This window comes from Meleagris gallopavo, chromosome 20, assembly GCF_905368555.1.
Source record: "Meleagris gallopavo chromosome 20, MGAL_WU_HG_1.1, whole genome shotgun sequence".
Classification (NCBI taxonomy): Eukaryota; Metazoa; Chordata; class Aves; order Galliformes; family Phasianidae; genus Meleagris; species Meleagris gallopavo.
The window spans coordinates 6,004,089-6,022,142 of NC_139423.1; the positions used below are offsets into that span (position 1 = coordinate 6,004,089).

Sequence of the window (18,054 nt, forward strand, 5' to 3'; positions counted from 1 at the left end):
GATGAAAATCCTTCTTTTCTGTTTCTACCCTGGAGGTGAATGAAATTATACATCTATGTCTTGCCACGATTGAAGAGCTGGCTGGGGGCCAAGCCTGGAGTGAGTTGTGGAAACAATAGCTGCCAATTAAAAGGTGGAGCTGGGAGCAAAGGCGACGCAAGCAGCAGCCAAGTGTGGGGCAGTGCTGGGCTGCAGGCACTGAGCGGGGGGAGAGGAGCATTGGGGATGGGGGAATTGTCCCACGTCGGTTCTGCCCCACATCACACAGCTGGGGATGGAGAGCAGTGGGATGGTCCCTGCCCACCATAGGGTTGCTGTGGTCAGTGGCTGCATCTCTGCTTCATACCACTGTGAAATAGCAGCATCAGAGCTGGGAATTTCCCCCCCTCTAGTTTTTCGGTGAAGCTCCACGCAGACAGAAATGTTGGATTGCTGGGTTTTATCCTAAAGTAATAAGGGCTGGAGATAAACTTCAGATGTGGCCCCACTTCATTCAGAAGCCTCAAAGCCCGAAAGGTAAAGATCTGTTCCTAAACAGCATGTGCTCTTGCTGTCTGATTTAACAGTAGCCCCAAATATAACTCTGTGGACTGCTTTCTGATAGCAGTATGTGTGGTTTTGGGTTTTGCAAACTGTGCTGATGAAGGAGAGGTGTGATAATACCTGAATTCTTCCCAGCCCTAGGGGAATGTGTTTATCAGCAGGTGGGCTCCCAGCATTAGGAAGATGGGGGTGTGAGCCCAGCTGAAGCCCAGGTGCCCCATTGGGAACTCTGGTACCTCTGCTGAGCAGTGCTGCTGCAGAAAAGCAATGCTGCATTGGTGTCTTTTGCTGCTTTTCTTTCAACCGAGAGCAGAAGCTGCCTGCAGGACGTCCGTGGTGATGCCAATGAGCAGCTTGGAAGATGATGGTCTGTGAGTTCGTGTGGAAGCTCTCCTGCAAAGAGGAGCTCTGCTGGGGGCATTGCTTGGGGCTGAGTGGAGCACGGGGGGGCTGCTGGTGTTCAGGTGTATGGCATTACACGTGTCTTGGGATTGGGGCTTTGGGTGGTGTTGTATGGGGTTGTGAGTGCAAATCTGCCGCTTCGGGCACTCAGAGCTGTGCCAAATATCGCTGGCAATTTGTCCTGCGGTGGCAGGAACTACTGTGGAAATTTATGGATTTTCCTTGGGTTTGGCATGGCAGAACATCCCACCTGCTACCTGTTGGGCTGTGTGCATGGCCTGGGCTTCTCCTCTTTGCTCCAGCTGCTCCACACCCTGCCCGAAGTTGGGGTGCTCAGGGGGATCCCACTTCGCTCTGTGTTGCTCGAGCAGCTTGGGGGGGCTTTCCCCAGCGGTGAGCACTAGGGAAAGCTGTGGGAAACACGGGTTTGCCTCCTCTCGCTGGTCTGCAGATGGGACACGGCGATGGTTGTGCAAGAGGGGCAGGGACTGCTGCGCTCACCCGGTGCCGTGTGGCTGAGTCAGGGCGCAGGAATGCTGCGCTGGGCGCTCGCCGGGCGCTGGGGACGTTAAAGGCGATGGCGGCTGCGGTTTGCAGGGCTGGGCGGGGACAGCAAACCCCGAGCCGAGAGCTTTGCACGCAACCGAACAATAATCCCATTATTAGAGCCCCGTGCCGTAAAACAAAACACGGGGCAAAACGCTCCTCGGGCTTGCAGGGATGCGCGCCCGGGGGAGATGGCAGCACCTGAGTCATTGCTTAGAAAGGAATGGATTTCACCTCCCTCCTCCCCACCCCTGAGGAGAGAAACAATTCAGCCCTTAAAACAAAATGACTTCTATTCTTTGTGTGTGCGTTTTGTTGTACTTGGCAACGGGGCTGCAATTAAAACTGAGACTCTCTCTCATGTGAGCACACATGCAGCTCCCATCCCCGAGCTCCAGAGTGCACACGCAGCCGTTCCTCTGCTTCCACCAGCTCAGGTGCTCTGACCCATCCACACCCGAGCCCCCAGGAGCCAGCCTGTTTTGAGGAGATGAGAGGGAAGAAAAGAAATTCCAGCCCGGCTGCCCCTTTCCTGGGGGAGATGCTATGGGGCCATTGAGTTTCTTGCTGAGATTTAATGCCAGTCCCTTTTTTAATGTATATATTGGTGCTCTAAGCGTGCATTTAGTCTTGCATGGTCAGCCAACTGTTGAGAACTGTGCCATCGAGTGCTGGGCTGTGACTCCTGAATGTTCCCCTGGCTGCAAGCAGTGATGGGGGGTGTGTGGGAATGGTCCCTGTGCCACCTATGTTCCCCGTGCTGCTGTGTGTCCTGTGAGGTGCGAAGGGTTGGGGTTAGGGTAAAGCAATGTCAATCCAGCATTGTTCCTATTGTAAATTCTTCTGACCGAAGAGCAATTCCAAATGGGGAAGGAGAGGAAATAGAGCAGTGTGGGGTCTGTGCATGGCACTGCTCTGTTCTTCGTGCCTCTTTCCTTATTTCAGGGCTCTTATAGCAGTGAGGGGAAGGCAGTTGTGCAGGGGCAGGGAGAGGGTATTCCTTAGACTCTCAGATGTCCTGAGTTAAGATTTCTGGGATGCATTTCTATGCTTTGCAATCCAACGAGGGCGGTTCGTGAGAGCAGGAAACTGAGTCTGTGGGTTTATTTTAATACAATCTTACAAATTGCTGATGATAACTGAAAAGCTTTTGTGTCCAGAGCTGGTTTGCATGCAGGAATTGCTTAAATCTCTCTCGGCCTATTGCATTCTCGTGTTCTTATGCAAACAATGAAACCATTACAGAGCCCAACACATGCTCTCTCCCCATCTCATCCTGTACAATCCTTCTGCTGTGCCTGAAGCAGAAAAGAGAACCTCTGCTCCAAAAGCCATGTGAAAATCTTGGGGAAGAGAATGGCCTGGATCTGCTTTCCTTTTCCTGCAAAATAATTTCTCTGCCATAAATTTGTCATTGAGAGCCAAGGGAAGATTAGCTCATGTGGAAAAATGCGTGCTGGGAAACCATGGAGGGAGAGACTTCTGAGTGGACAGAAGGACCAATGGATGGACGGATGGATGGACAGATAGATTGGATGGATGGACAGTTGGATGGACAGGTAGACAGATGTGTGGATGGGTGGACAGGTGGATGGAGTGAGGGCTGGATGAATGAATGGATAGACAGACAAATGGTCCCACTTCAGGAGCTGGGGTCTTTCCCATGGAACAGCCTTGGCACCAAGGAAGAGCTTTGGGAGTGATGCTGATCAACTGTCAGCCCTCTGCTGCCTGTCATTCCTGGGCAGTGGCGGCTGTGCTGCTGTGAAAAAACCTTTCTGAGAGCAAGGAAATGTATCCAGACACCAAAGGGGCTCCGGGGCTTCTCAAGTCATTAAACAAATTAAGTTATTTAGAACATGGAGGCCCCAGATGACTGGGTGTGAAAGCCCCAGAGGCCTCTGTAATTGCTGTGCGGAGGCAGCCCTGATGGATGGGAGGGTACCGGGGGATTTTGCCTTCTCCTGGAGTAGTCCCAGCCAGGTTTGGCTCCCCGGGGCTCTTGGGGACTTGGTGGCAGCAGCACCCTATGCTGGGAGGCCTGAAGTCATGCTGTGGTCCAGCAGGTGCTGCTGTCCCTGCCCTCCTGGTGTGCTGCGCCTTTGGCTGGGCTCCAATCCCAGAGGGGCTCGTTCCCTCTGACACCTGACAGCAGCTTTCCAAGGAAAGATGCAGAATTCCTGAACTTAGCTGCCTCTTCCTTTACAGCGTTAGACATGCTCTGTGTTTAGAGAAGATGACAAGCTGATAAGGCACCGTGCTGCAATCTCCTTTGGTGAGCTGTGAGCAGGAGCCTCCTCTGGGCTGGGATTGCACCGGGTCCTCTGGACCTGTTCTGGACAGACAGAAATATCCCCAGACTGTGCCACCGTGCTTTGATGGCACCTTCACCTCTCCCATCTTCTGCCCCCAGGATTTTGGACAGATGCTTCTCGCACCGCTGCAGCCCATTGATCTCACTGGTTCTCAGCAGGTGACTGGAGGTGCTCTGAGAAGTGCCACCATCTCCTAGAAGCCATCAGCCCTGCTGGTCACGACATCTCCCAGTTGCGTGCGCTCATTTTTCCTACGGAGTTGTGCTGTGGGAGCTCGGCACCCTAAGAGCAACCCAGCAACGTGTCCTGCGAGTTGTGCTTGCTTTACCAAAGGTTAAGGCCCAGGGGAGGGGGTTTGGCAGTGTCTTGGCCACAGCATTCTGCCCACACCCTGGGCAGCGTGGAAGACCCCGGTGAGAGCAGAGAAGTGGCTGAGGTTCCTCCTCCACGGGGGTGGCTTCTCTCTTTTTATTTTTCTCCCTCCCCCTCTCCTTGAAGCTCTCAGAAACAAGTGCTGTTTTATGGCAGATAGTTTACCAGCTGCACAAAGGCGGCCTTGTGAGGCTGAGCTCCAGATGTTTAGCATTTCACAAAAAATCTCATCGTCAGGAACCTGCTTCGCCAGCGCACCAGCTGAGCCGCCTGGGAAGAGCCGAATCACAGAACCACAGCCCTGCAGCCTTCTCCTCTCCTTCCTCTGCAGCTGTTGGCAGATCTTGGCCTCGTGGTCCAGATGGACCAGGCTGATGGGCTGCTCTGGGTGGGAGATGATGCAGGAGATAGGGGTTCACAGATAGGGGTGAGGGGTGCAGGTCTGGGTGCTGTAGAAGAGCGATTGGCACTGCTCCATCCCCACCCCATTCCTTTCACTGCAATCCCTTAATTGTTTTTGGGAGAGAGAGAAAAAAAAAAATCACATGACAAAATACAGGGAGATAATTACAGTCAATTGCCTTTCTCTTATCTCCAGGGAGAGCACGTATCGCAAATAAAGCCCAGGGAATTAATGCTGGTGTTGACCGAGGCTTCCCGGTCCAGGCAGTGAATGGCAGGAGGGGCTGATTTACTGCCACTCTTTGCAGCTATATTCGGTGTTTTATTGCAACTCTAATTACTGTTCCCGTCAGGATCTCGCAGTTCCCTTTGCCACATGCAGAGGATGGAACAGCCCTGGTCACAGCAATGCTCTGCACTCTCCCTATCCTGCCCTGCCATGGTGCCATGCCCACAGGAATGTGTGGCTGGTTGGGTTTGCTTGGCTGCCTCCCCAAAAAGTGGGAGCTGGGTGAAACGAGGCTGCAAGGTGCATCCTTGGGTGCAAATATTCCAAGGGCACTGTGCTTTCAGCAGAGCAGGGCTGGGGGAGATGGTGATGGGCAGAAAAGTGCCTGTGTCACTTGGGCAGGGCAGAACCCACCCTAGGGCTGGATGGGATGTTCCATCTTTGGGATCCAGCATGAAGATGTTGGAGCGTGGGGAACAACTGGAGAGTGCATGCCAACCCTAGCAGCCTCATATCCCCAAGCAGCCCCATATCCCCAGCATCCCTCGGTCTCCAGCAGCCACTCATTCTCATGCAAAGCCTGTAAGGAGGAGAGAAGGCACCCAGCCACTGGGGAGCAAAGACGGGCAATGAAGTAATCCTCCCCCAGCACTCGGAGCACATAAAGCACCATGGAGCACAAGTGCCTCTCTGTCCCCTCTCTTTCTTCTCTTTCCCTTTAATACTCTCACTCCTTTGTCCCCATGCATTTGCTCCTGGTGCTGCTGGTCCCTTTGGGCTGCTCTCTGGCTGCCCATCCCCACAGGACCCTCTGTGTCTGCCCACAGAGGTGCTCCCGGTGCCACCTGTTTTCTCCCTTTCCTTTTCTAGGACACCTGATTTATTTATTTTCTTTATTACTACTATTATTATTTTGCCACTGGTTTAGGGTCTATTAAGTTTACTCCTTCCTCCCCTTGCCCTGGGAGACCTGGTTAATGAGTAACCATAGCGTGCTTGGAGGCAGCTGTCTCAGACAAACTGACGGAGACTTTTTTGGAGCTGCATAAGGGAACGTTTGTTCTGCAGCTTCTCAATAGATCCTTGTGCAGGAGGCAAAAAGTGTGGGGAGAGAAAGAAAGAGACACTAAATCACGGGGCTCCTTGAAAATCTCGCTCAGTGTGTGTGTGGTTTTATTCCTCGTTATAATGGATGTTCAGTGAGTCACCTTTTCGAGCTCAAATCACGAATTTCTGTGGCAGAGAGCGCAATGTACTTCTAAGAGCATTTCAGCCTTAAAGTTCTTATAAGTTAATTTAAATATAAAACACAGCCCATAGATACGCTGGCACGGGGTCAGCATCGCATGGGTTCATGTTCTTTGCCCCACTCCCTGTGCAGATTTGGCCTCGTGTTCCACCCAGACCCTCCCATCACCTCCATATGGGGCCATCTGGGAGCTGAGGTTGTTGGGGTCAATCAGACCCTCACATCCCTGTGTTGGGATGCCCAGGTGGGAGGTGGAGGATCAGTGTGCCACAGGGCTGCTGAGTGCCCTTGGGAACAGCATTTAAACAGCTCTTCCCTGCCTGGGCTTTGTCACTGTGCAAACAGGTGACGGCTGTGTCCTTTGTCCCACAGCCCTTCTTGGAGGTGGAAGGGATGTTGAGTGTGCAGAACTCAGAGCAGCTGCTCTGGCATCGCTCCCTCTTCCAATGGCTCCTTCATTTCCCAGATACCCACATTTGCTATCAGCAATAGTTTTCCTCCTCTCCCTCCCAGGAGCAGCTCTGTGCACAGAACCCACTGATGCTCCTCTTGTGGTCACCCAGAAACAGGGAGAAAACCAATCCCATGTCACAGCACTTTGTTACAAAACCTCAAGTTGTTTTTTTATTTTATTTTATTTTATTTTATTTTATTTTATGAACTTGGGGTTGGTTCAAGTTTTGGGCAACGATTCAGGTTGTTTTTGTTTTACCTGAAATGCAGCTCGCCGTTCCCTGGAGCAACAGTTCTTTATTGGCCCTCACAGACATTTGGCACTCTTGGCGAATGAAATAAAAAGCTTTTTGTTCCCATATTTCAATATATCACTATATACTTAGCCCATGTGGGGAGGGTATCTGGAGGGCAGAGGACTTGCAGAGGTTTCAGAGCTCGTGTCTGATGGGAGCTCATTCCCACATCTCCCTTCCCATTTCCCCTTCATTTTATCCATGCTGTGCCCATCTCTAACCTCTCTCCCCATGTGATGCTGGTGCTGCAGCCCCAAAGCCAGGCTGAGAGCACAGAGCACCATATGCGTCCCCAGCCAAAATCCCTCCTCTCCCCATCTGCAGGGAGGATTTCCTGCTCTTAAAAGCTCTCACAAACAACTCCGAGCCCCTGGCTGGAGGCTGCAGGTTGCACTGATCCATGTTCTGCAGCTGTGGGGCCAAACCTCTCCCTCCTTCCTCAGGTGTCCTACAAGGATAAAGGATGCTTTCAGCTGGGAAAGCACTGATCTGCTGTGACTTGGGAACATCTGGCTGACATTCTGAAGTCTGCAGGCTCTCATGTAATGATCCTCATTCCCTGACCTGCAGCACTTTATCTCTCTTTATGGTGACTCTATTCCCTGCCCACACCACCCGTGCAGGGCACTGTTCTAATTAAAACTCAAGGCTTTGCTCCCTTCTCCCCTCCCCATCCCAGCAGTGGCTGAGGAATGCGGGGCAGGAATGCTGTCCTCTCACAAGGAGCTGGGAAGGGGAGGTGGTGGCTCTCCCATAAAACAATGTTTTTGTGTTTGCAGGATCACAGGCACGCAGGGCCCTGTTTCATGCTCCAGCCCTGCTGGGTGCTGGCTCACCTGGCAGCAGCACACAGCATTCAGCATCTCCCAAACCTTTTGCACTCACTTCACACTCTTGTAAAACTGGAGTTGGGATCCTCCAGTAAATCAAAGCCAAGCTCTGCTGGGAGCAAGTTGCTCACCTCTGTGCCAGCCCTGTGCTCAGAGCTGCATCAAGCTGGGTGGGCTGTGAGCAGAGCCTTGCCCATATTTTACAGTGCATTGCTCCATTAGAGTGCATCACTGTCACAGTGCATCACCCTACTACAGTGCTTTGCCTTGTTACAGCATATTCCAGTGCTTCACTCTATTCCAGTGCATCGTGTGTCCTGTACGAATGCTTCTGGAGGCAACAACAGCAGAAAAGGAAGCAAAGCTTCCCGATGAAGCTACCAAAATGGTAACCTGCCTGGAGAAATCCAGAGCCATCTGAGCAGGTGGTTCTGTGCCACCAAGCTCTTGGTCTTCCTGCTGATGTTGGCCCTTCAAAGACATAGCTCCAGTTGAGAAGCCTTCTCATGGACTCCAGTGGACGTTGGGTTGCGTCTCATCCTACCTGCGGGCACCATATGGAGTTCTTCCAGCACATCCTGCCCAGCTGGATGTTACTTTGCTCCAGTTCTAGGTCTGTCTTTCTATGCATGTAGGACCAAGGCTGCTCCCTGGCAGGGCTGCCCCATGAGCAGGGCTGGGCAGGGCAACAGGAAGGGACACCTGGGGGCTGCTGCAGTGCCATGCATAGGAGCTTTTCCCAGCACTGCTCCTTGCTGCTGGTTGCACTCCGCTGCTTGCCAAACAGGTTTTAATTTAGAGAATGCGAGGATGAAAAAGCAGCACAACCCCTCCTCCACAGCATTAAAATTTATATATATTTTCCTTTTAATACACCATAAACGATGACCTTTTACCTCCCTCAGAACGCAGCCAACACAAGCACAACAATGTGATTTGTGCAGCATTTCGGCTGCGGTTTCTTCAAGAAATTCATCTGGTCTCCAAGCAATTAAGGGAAGGGAAGCATTTCCACTCCAGCTTTGGGCCCTGAAAACCTGCCAGGAGGTTTTCCCCCTCCCTTTTCTCTCCCTCTTTCTCCCTCAGCCCCTTGCTCACTTGTCCTACAACACTTCTGTGGTTTCACTGCTGTGGTTTCCCTCCTGCAGCAGAGGATGCTGCCCTTTGCAGTGCAGGTGGGACGTTGGCTCCCAGCCCCTGTGCAGCCACTGGCTGAGAGATGGCTCACCCAGACCGAGCCTAATGGGATCTGGGGGAGCGTGTGGTCACCCCCCCTCCCCCGACCAACACCTTCTGTACCCTTCACCCTCTCCTTTGCCTAAAATTTGTCTGCAAAGGGGCTGTGCAGAGCTGTTTGTCCTCCCATTGCCACCTGCCTTCTTCTTGAGGTCTCCTTTGGGGAGCCGTACAAAAATGGGGACTGAATTAAAAGTGTGTGTGTGGGGGGGGCACAGAGCAGAGCAGAAGGGAGATGCGTGGGGAAGGATCCGTCCCATGAGGGCATACAGGGCAGGCTTTGCCTGCATGGAGCAGGCTCTCAAGGATGGGCCTTAAATCAGCCCGCACGTCAACAGTACAGTTAATTGCTCATTCATCCCACAGACGGGTTAATCATTAATTTAAATTAATAATTGAGCCAATCATTAAACTAAACAATAACTAATACACGGGACAATTGAAACGATCGCTCTCGGTGCTGAGCGCTCGCTGGCGTTACTCGTTGACCCCGCAGTTTATGGGATGGATCCGCCAGGGGACGGATCGCGGTTCCACCTCCCCCCCCCGGACGCACGCATAGACGGAGGGAAGGAGGGAGGGAGGGACGGGGGGAGGCGGCTCCCGGCCCGGGGGAGGAACTACAAGTCCCGTGAAGCCGCACCGCCCGCCCGCCCGCCCGCCCGCCGCCAGCGGGGCTTTATAAGCGGGGAAATGGCCCGAACGCCGCAGTCGGAGCATCTCTGGGCGCGGTGGTGCGGGCTCTGTTCGGGCAGGGAGCGGTAGCGATGCCGCACCGATCCCCCTCCACTCGTATCTCCCCCCTTGAGCATCTCGGGGTCGTTCCCTCCGGGAGATGTGAGCACGGATGATGGTGGTGGGGTGATGCGGCGGCTGGGAGGCGGCCTGCTGAGGTAGGCTCCTCGCTTGGGGTCGGGGGAGGGGAGAGTGGGGTGTCGGAGGGCTCCCGGGCATCTCCTCGCGGGGTCCGCTGTGCCTCCGATGGGCTCCGGCCCGGCTCAGCCGCCTTTGTGTCCGGGTGGCTCCGGGGGCTGCGGCCGGGGGATGCTCGGAGGCTGGGAGCCAAGGGGCTGGGCTGGCAAGGATGTCTCTAAGAAGAACCATGAAGGTATTTTTTTTCTTTCTTTCTTTTTTTCTTTCTTTTTTTTTTTTTTTTTAAATGTTTTGAAAAGATTTTATAATTTTTATCTTATGACTTTTCCCTTTCCCACCCGTGGGAAGAGCTCTGTAGAAAGGCTCTGTGCTACAGAGAGACTGCGGTGAGCTGTGGGCAGGTGCCTGGCTGGGGTGAGGGGAGGCCTTGAGGAGCCTCAATTCCCTCTTTCCCCCCTTTACTGGGGACCCAGGGCTCTCCCCACCTTCTTGTGCTGTATACACGGAGCTGGGAACACCTGATGAGGGTGGGTGATGCGAGATATCTGTGATGCACAAGAGCATGTGTGAACGCTGGAAAAACATGAATGAGTCCCTTTTTTTGCTCACTACAACAAAAAGACCACACCAGTCTAGACCTGCAACCAATCACACACAAATTAGTGCTGTCTGCTCCTGGGGATGCAGTGCACTGAGGGCAACGCCAGCCCTTCCAGTTTGAGCCCACTGATCCATCCAGAGGGTGAGGGATGCTTGTTTGGGGAGAGGATTTTTGAGGTTACTTTGATATAAACAAGAGGAGCTTTTATTGCCTGGACATTGTTAGTGTTGGTCTCTGCTGGGTTGGAATGCGTTTCCTCTGAAGGGTTTTGAGATGGGAGGAATTGCTCAGCTCTCCTGCTAATTGAGACATCTTATAATCACAGTCCCAGCTGGTGGGATGGAAGCAGGGGGGAGAAGGGGCTGCTGAGTAGTGACTCAGGCATGGGGAAATGCTGCCTGCTTTTAGAAGGGCAGCTTTCAGTTTAGAGGTGTCTGTGAGGGCGCCTTCCTCCTCCCCAGCTTGTTCTGTGCTGTCAGACAGGTGATGAGATCACTGATGTCCCAAAGCCATCACGTAAAACTACGGATGGGTGGGAAAATCTGCACGCATCAATCCTCCCACAGATGTGGGGTCACACCTGTGCTAATGGGGTGGCAGTGTGGGGCCCATGGGGTGTTGCAATGCTCCTTTCTCAAAGGCTTTGGTGCTCATACTGCTTGGACTTGTCTTTCCTATTGTGCTGCTTGTTTGCTGGTTGCTTTCCATGTGCAGATCTCTAAACCAACCCCTCAGGTTTCATTCCATGGGTTGGTTGTAACCTTTCCTGGGGTGCTGTTGAATGGTTGAACCCTAGCAGCCCCCTGACAACTGGGAGATAATTTCTTGATGAGAAGAGGGCCCGTAACCCAAAGTGTGAAGCCCCTTTGCAAGCATAGCACGTGTGGAGAGAAATGCAATCCACTTCTTCGTTGGCAGGGGGAAGTTATAGCCACTGTTATAGCCATGGACATTCCCTTCATGGTGTCTGCTGAGCAGGGAGGGCTGTGCTGCAGGAGTTGAGTCTCTGCAAGGTAGGGGCATGGGGAAGCTGCTGGGCATGGGATGTTGTGCTGCTGGCAACCACCTGTGGGTTCAGGTGGGTTTGGTGGTGATGGGGATGTTGGTGCCACAGCTGCCTCTGTTGATTTACTGGCTCAGATCTTCCTACCTGCAGCGGTTGGGAGGTAGAGGCCGTGGTGGAAGTGACCTAAATGGTTTAAACCACAGATCTCCTGGGCTTTGCTAGGACTGAGTTCACCCTGCAGGCTGAGCTCTGGGGAAGGCAGCTTCACCCTTTGGGTGTGGAAGAAGAGAGCTGCCCTGAGCCGGAGAGGATTGGCGGTCACAGTCACTTGCAGGGGATGTAAGCAGTTGGGTGATTGGCTATAAATTAAGCTGTGGGTTTAGTTTAGAGCAGCTCACCTGTACGTGACTGCTTCAGTGCAATGCAGCTCTGTGGGCTGCAGAACAGAGAGGGCTCAGAGGACACTGGGACCAATGGCTCTGAATGTGGGGAAGAACAGCAATGAAACATAGGAGCCTGGGCTCTGAGATGCTCTGAGGGCTGGACACGGGCGTGCATTCCTCTTGTGTTTGGTTTCAAATACACTTAATATAGGAGCATTGCTTCTCCTCAGTGGGATGGGTGTTTCCTAACAGCAATTGGCTCATCTTTCCCAGAGGGTTTGAGATGGTCTCTTCTATCCAGGAGAGTATCCAGAGTTCCAGGAACTCTTTATACAAAGTGATCCAAGTGCCTTCAGTGTTGGGAGATCAGATGTCTCAGGCCCCAGACAATGGGGGGATAAGGCAGCAGCACAATGCAGCTCGCTGGGGGCTCTTCTGTTTGACCTTCGAGTAGAAGGGAAAAGCAACAAAAGGGAGGGTAAGGAAAGCACGGTGCTTTGCCAGTTACCAAGGCTGGCCAGAAAGTTATAATGGCATTACAAAGAGCAGCCTTGTTCAGAGTGGCTTATTTCATCAGAAAGATGAATTTAAAATAATAAAAGGGCAAATGCTGGCGTAAAGTCCCCTCTGTTAGTGTAAACACTGCAGGAAAACCCTTTTATTGGGGACTTAAAGGAGGTAGTAAATACTGTTGGGTTTTGATGAGAACTCTTAACACAGGATTAGGGTTTACAGGGCGTTACCATATTAGCCCCTGGGGGCAGAGCTGGGTTTTGTGTGGCTTCGTGTCCTGCTCTGCTTTTAGTGCTTTGTTTTCCCCCCCCCCCCCCCCCCTTTTTCCTGCTGGGTTTTCCCTCCTGTGGCGGCAGGCAATGCAGTTGGAGGGCTAAAACCCAAGCCTTGAAATAAACGTTTGATTCCCTGGGTAGTTATGCAGCTTTCCTGCAGAAATGGAGCCCGGGATGGGTTTCAAATCGGGACAGGCTCTCTGAAGATCCTTCTTGCTGTGGTTTTGTTCTTGCTTCTTGCCCCTGGAGCTGTCAATGTTTAACTCAGTCTGAGACAACCTCTAATGCACTGTGACAGCAGGTTGCCGCGTGGTGCGTGCTACTGCATGGAGGCTTTGGGTTGGGAGAGTGCTGCAGGGAACATTCCTTTGGGATATGTGTTAAATACTGTTTTTTGGCAGGTGGAACTCTTCTGCTCATCTTCCCATGCAGATGAGCTCAGTGCTGGGGTTGGCTCATCCCTGGGTAGGCAGCACCTCTGGGAGGGAGAGGAGCAGCACCTGGGTGCTGCTGACACCAAGAGGCAGCCTGGCTCACTCAGAGCTCTGTGCCCAAATGCCTATTGGTGGGAAATAAGCTCCAGGAACGAAGCTGGCAGTGACTTTTCTGTGTTTCCCAGGCAGGAAAACCCTGCTTGGCTGTTCCTGGGAGCCCCCCAGCAGAGCCTGTGGCTGATTGCTGGCACCTCAATGAACAGCAGGAAAGGCTGGTGGCTATGGACAGGTCGTGCTTGCAGGGGGGGTTGTTCTCCATCAGCCTGCTTTGTGGCCAGCTGCAGCTTTGTAACATGCTTTATTTGGAGTACGTGGTGCCAGCATCTCTTTCCTGCACGTGAAGGAAGGCACGGTGTCACCCTTTGGGGGGGGGCAGTGATGAGCAGGGCTAATTTTGGGGTGGAAAAGCAGCCACGTTTGGGTTGTGGGTGGTGCTGCAGTGCAGCTTGCAGGTGTGTGTGCACTGTGCTGCTCAGACACAGAGGGCAGCAAGAGCTGGATGTGGGCACTAGAAGTGTTTGGCATACAAGTGTTTGATGCAAACACTGAATTTTGCTGTGAATAGAATTACCTGGGGCTCATCAGCCGAGCTGCAGTGGCATCACAGCTCCCTTGGAAAAAAGGAACCGGGTGGTGATGGTGGCCCCAGGTCCTGTGTATCCCGATGGCAAACATCACATCTGCCCAGCTGAGGGGGAGGGAGGGCTTCTAGTTCAGCAGCCTGGATGGGAAATAATGATCCCTTTTCTATAGCTTCTCCAATTGTTCCCAAAAATCCTTTTTAAAGGGAGGAAAGTTCCTTCCTTCCTTTCAGCTCCCGGTATCTTTAAGAATTCACTCTATTGTGGCCCAGGACAGAGACCCTTCTATGAGGGCTGCATAGGCACTCTTCAGAGGCCCCCTCCCCTGTGCCCCCCCGCCCCATCCCAACAAACCCCCATTCTCCTCTGAAGAGGGTCCCTCTGTCTAACGCCAAGTAACTCTTAAGGGTAGCATTTATCCTCGGGCACTCAGCGCACAAAGAGTGCTGGAGTGTCAAATAAACTCACTCCAGCCTGCAAAGAGAAGAGGAAGAAAATACAAAACCCCCTTTATTTCCACCCCTGCGGGGAAACAAATACGGACTTTGTGCTGGAGAGCAGCAGCGCCCTAACGAAGCGGGGCAGTCCCAGTGCATCCCCATAAAGTGCTGTGCGTGCACACATGCTGTAGCGCTTGTGAGCGTGGAGCCATCAGACAAGTGCTAAATCAAAAGCCCTCCTAAGGAATCCTGTGTGCTGCAGTGACGGCGTTCTGGTGAACTTCTATTTGCTTTTGAGGGAGGAAGATGCTGGGTCCCCTGCCAAGGGACAGTGGGGTCTGCAGACCCACAGAAGGGCTCAGCACAGCTGCTGCAGTGCTCATGTCATCAGGGCATCCTTGCAGTGGGGGAATTCTGCTCCCTGCCCCACTGCAGGGTGCTTGGCCATGTTGTCCTGCCAAGAAATCGTCCTCCTTCTGTGGCTGGGTTGTTTCCTGTGTGTCAGACCTGCTGCAGGTCACTGCTGTTCCTTCATCCTGACACGTGTTTCTCTGCAGGTAATTGCTATCGCTGCTGGGCAGATGGATGCGATGGCTGTTGGAGTGTCCTTTGTACCTGGAAGAGAGAAGGCACAATCAGCCCGACCTTGTGTGGGTTTAGGACTTTTCCACCTCGGCCAAGCAAGGAGGATTTATCTTGAGACGACTTCTGTCTGCTGAGATCTCGCATCTGGAGCCCTCTTGGACTGCTGTGGGTTTTGGATGCACCCTTCTGCCCGTAGCTGGAAATGTGTGCTGCTGCCAGGTGGCCACAGACACCTGCTCCTCTAAATCTGCTGGATTATTTCTTTTGGCATCACTCAGCCAGCATGGCAGCTTTTCCTCAACTTGTGCAACTGCCTTTGGTGTTGGAGATCACCTGACTTACAGATGTAGAAAGCTGCAGTTGCAGCCCAGTGCTGCGGACGCCTCTCCTTTTTGGGCTACTATTTCTCAGCGTTGCAGCACTCTGGGAGAAGACCCCATCCATACACGTGTGTGGGAATGTCCTGCTGGTCTGAGGTGAGTCAAGGATTTGATTTTCTTCTTTTTTAAGATACTTTTTTCCTCCATTTTTGGGAAACAGTACAAAATCTAGTTACCTACTACTCCAGCAGCAAGGGAGTAGATAGAGGCTTGCTTTGGAAAGCTAACATGGCTTTCATCTCCTACTTCAGTGATCTTTTTAGCACTGTCTGAGCCTGAAATCTCGTGCTTTCTTTCTGAGTTTACTGCAGAATAATGGACAAAGGAGTGCAGCATCCCGCAGGCAGGTTTCTCTTCCTTTCCCTGGAAAAGAGGAACCCTGCTGGCTTGCTGTGCTTGTAAACATGTCATAGTGGGTGGTGGGAGCTGTGGGGGGGGGGGGCTGCCACTTGTGAGGCTTCTTGGGAACAGTGTGGGGCTCATCTCAAGGAGGGGAGCAACTGCAGGGAGGTGAGCTGTAAGCCTCCTTGAAACAGCAAATCCACTTTGGGGAAGGCAGGGGAATGCTGGAAAATGATGCCAGGCCTTTGGTTTGTGTTTTTATTTTTCTTTTGGGTGGGTTTGTGTCGGCAGTGACATCAACAGGATGCTGAGATGTGCCCAAGGGGCTCTGCAGGAGGAGCTGGGGATGGGGAATTAACACAGGGATTCTAGCTTGGGTGAGCTGGTGACTGTTGTGCTGGGGGAGAGGGGCTTCTCCTGCTGTCCTGGAGAGCTTTTCCTGGGGCTCTGTGCCCCAAAGCACCTCAGACTCCTGTGCCATCCCTCGTGGTCCTTTGCTTGGGCCCACGTCCAGCCTTCTGTGCTGCCCATTGCCAAGAGAGGAATGCGGTTGTCTTGTTTTGGCTTTCCTCTGAGACTGACCCACTGATAGAACATAACTTTCATGGTCCTGGTGTGCTTTGGGAAGGATGTTCCCCTTCAATCCCTGTTTACTGCACAGGCTATAAGCCTGCAGGTGCTCTGTTGCTTTGAGCTGAGGTGGATCCCATTTATTTCTGGGGCACAGAGCAGAAATGGTTTTCTTGAGATGCGGCTGTGGTTCACCCTGCCTAGACTGCTTTCTATCATGTGTTTTCCTGTGGTGAGCTTTGGTGTGGGAGAAATGAGGCTGAGAAATGTGATGAACAAAGGGAAAATTGCTGCTGTGAAGTATGCTTCTGTTTTGGGTTAGAGCTCATCTGTTGTTGGTATTCAGTCAGGCCAAAAGTCTGATGCTGGCTGGTGGGAGTGTGAGCTCTGTGCTGGTGTCCATCCAGGGGCAGTGCAGCTGTGTGTCCTGCAGCAGCTGAGCAGTTTTCTCCGCCAGTGTGGATGAAGGGAAACAGGAGATGTAAAGATGCTGTTCTTCCTGCTGAATGCAAATACAGGAGAGGATGTGGTGTGTCCTCCCCAGAGACAGCTCTACCAGCTGGATGCTTTTCAGTACGGATGGAGAAGGCAAATGCAAACCTGAAGAGGCATCCGGCTCGTCACTTTGCACTGCACGCACCCAGCTCTCTGAGCAGAGTTGGGATGCTCCCAGCTCAGATGTTCCCAATTCCTCTGTTGGCATCTGACTGGTGCTGTTATGTAGCTCTGTCTCTTCCCAGAGCCTTGTGGTTGTGGTTTTCCCAATGAGCGTCTGAATGTACCAAGCACTTGAATTTATCTCCTTGCAGTGAGTGCTTTGGCTTCCTGTCCCTGAACTACATGGGGGGGGGGGGGGAGGGAGGGAGGGGGAGGAGGGGTCTGATATCACATATTTCCTTTTATTGGTAGTACAGCAGCTTGAGACCAGAGCTCCTTGGGGTAAGGCAAGGCAGAGACTCCACCCCAAACAAGTGTAATGCAGCTCGGTTCTCTAACAGCTTGTGCAATAAGGGGCCAGGCTGGTACTTCTGGCTTTGTTTTGCTAGCTTCAGCTCTTTGAGAGGTGAACTGCAAAAGAGGATTTCCACTATCAGCTTGGCTGCTCTCTCTACTTGTGTAATAAGCGATGCACCAAGCCTTGCTTGCCCCTGGGGTGTCACTCTCCTGAGATGCTTCATGTCTCGATGCTTGTCAGTTCTGTCTGGCATTGCACTCCGTAGGAATTGCAGGAAGGCTTAACTGGGATTTCCCTGCAGAGAACCTTCCCTCCGCTCGCAAGCAGTGAAAACTCATAGACGTTGTTTAAGTCGCAAAATCCCATCGCTCTCTCCGGTCTGCTAACGACTCCTTGCGGCGGAGATAACTCGAACCTTTCCCAGCTGCCGTCGCTCAGGATCCGTCCCCGGGCGGAGCGGCAGAACGGGGTCGATCCGGGGCCGCGCTGCCACCTGGCGGCCGCCTTGGGCCGGGCTGAGCCACGCTGTGCGCCCGGCGATGGGGCGATGGGCGCTGGTTTGGCAAGGCCTGCCTGACCTTCTGCTCAAGGCTAAGAAAAAAAACGAATTCTGCAGTTCCTTCCGGCTGAAAGGCTCTGAGTGTGGGCTGCTGGGCTCCAGCGTCCTCAGCTGTGCCTCCGTGGTTGTCTGCTGGGGCTACGAGGACCAAAGTGGGCATCCTTGTGTGCTGTAAGCTGTGGTGTGGCTTCTAAGATGGACTAGGAGGAATGGAGAAGAGAGAATAAGTGGGGTGTGTGTGTGTGTGTGTTCACCTGGATCTGTGGTAGGTTTAGGTTGCCAGTGCATTTTGGATGCTTCAGATGGTGAAAAAATGGCTGTGGAAAGGATGCTGTGGCTGCAAAAATGCAACTGTGACCATGGCAAGGGAAGGACAGAAATGAAATGTTTTTAGAAGGACTCCTTAGAAATGTGTTTGGATAAAAATGAATCTATGTTCACAACAAACACTGTTGCTCCACTTCCCTTAATAGAACTAAGTCCAAACAAATAAAACTGAACTTAGCAGTAAATACAAACAGTAACTCTTTCTGATGCTCATTGGTGCTTTGGGTGTGACAGACGGGAGGATTTCTTGTTTCTCTTCATCAGATATCTCCTCTTGGTTTTGACTGGGAAGTTTGG

General features: G+C 52.6%; 1 long non-coding RNA gene across 1 annotated transcript in view; it reads left to right on the top strand.

Annotated features, from left to right (window-relative positions):
- Positions 1-9,519: 9,519 nt before the first annotated feature.
- The window catches only part of LOC116217320 (uncharacterized), a 38,139-nt gene continuing 29,604 nt past the window's right edge, over positions 9,520-18,054 (top strand). The window contains exons 1-2 of the long non-coding RNA XR_014887415.1: positions 9,520-9,766; positions 14,597-15,100. This is a non-coding gene — a long non-coding RNA (uncharacterized LOC116217320). The remainder of the gene's footprint in view (positions 9,767-14,596; positions 15,101-18,054) is intronic.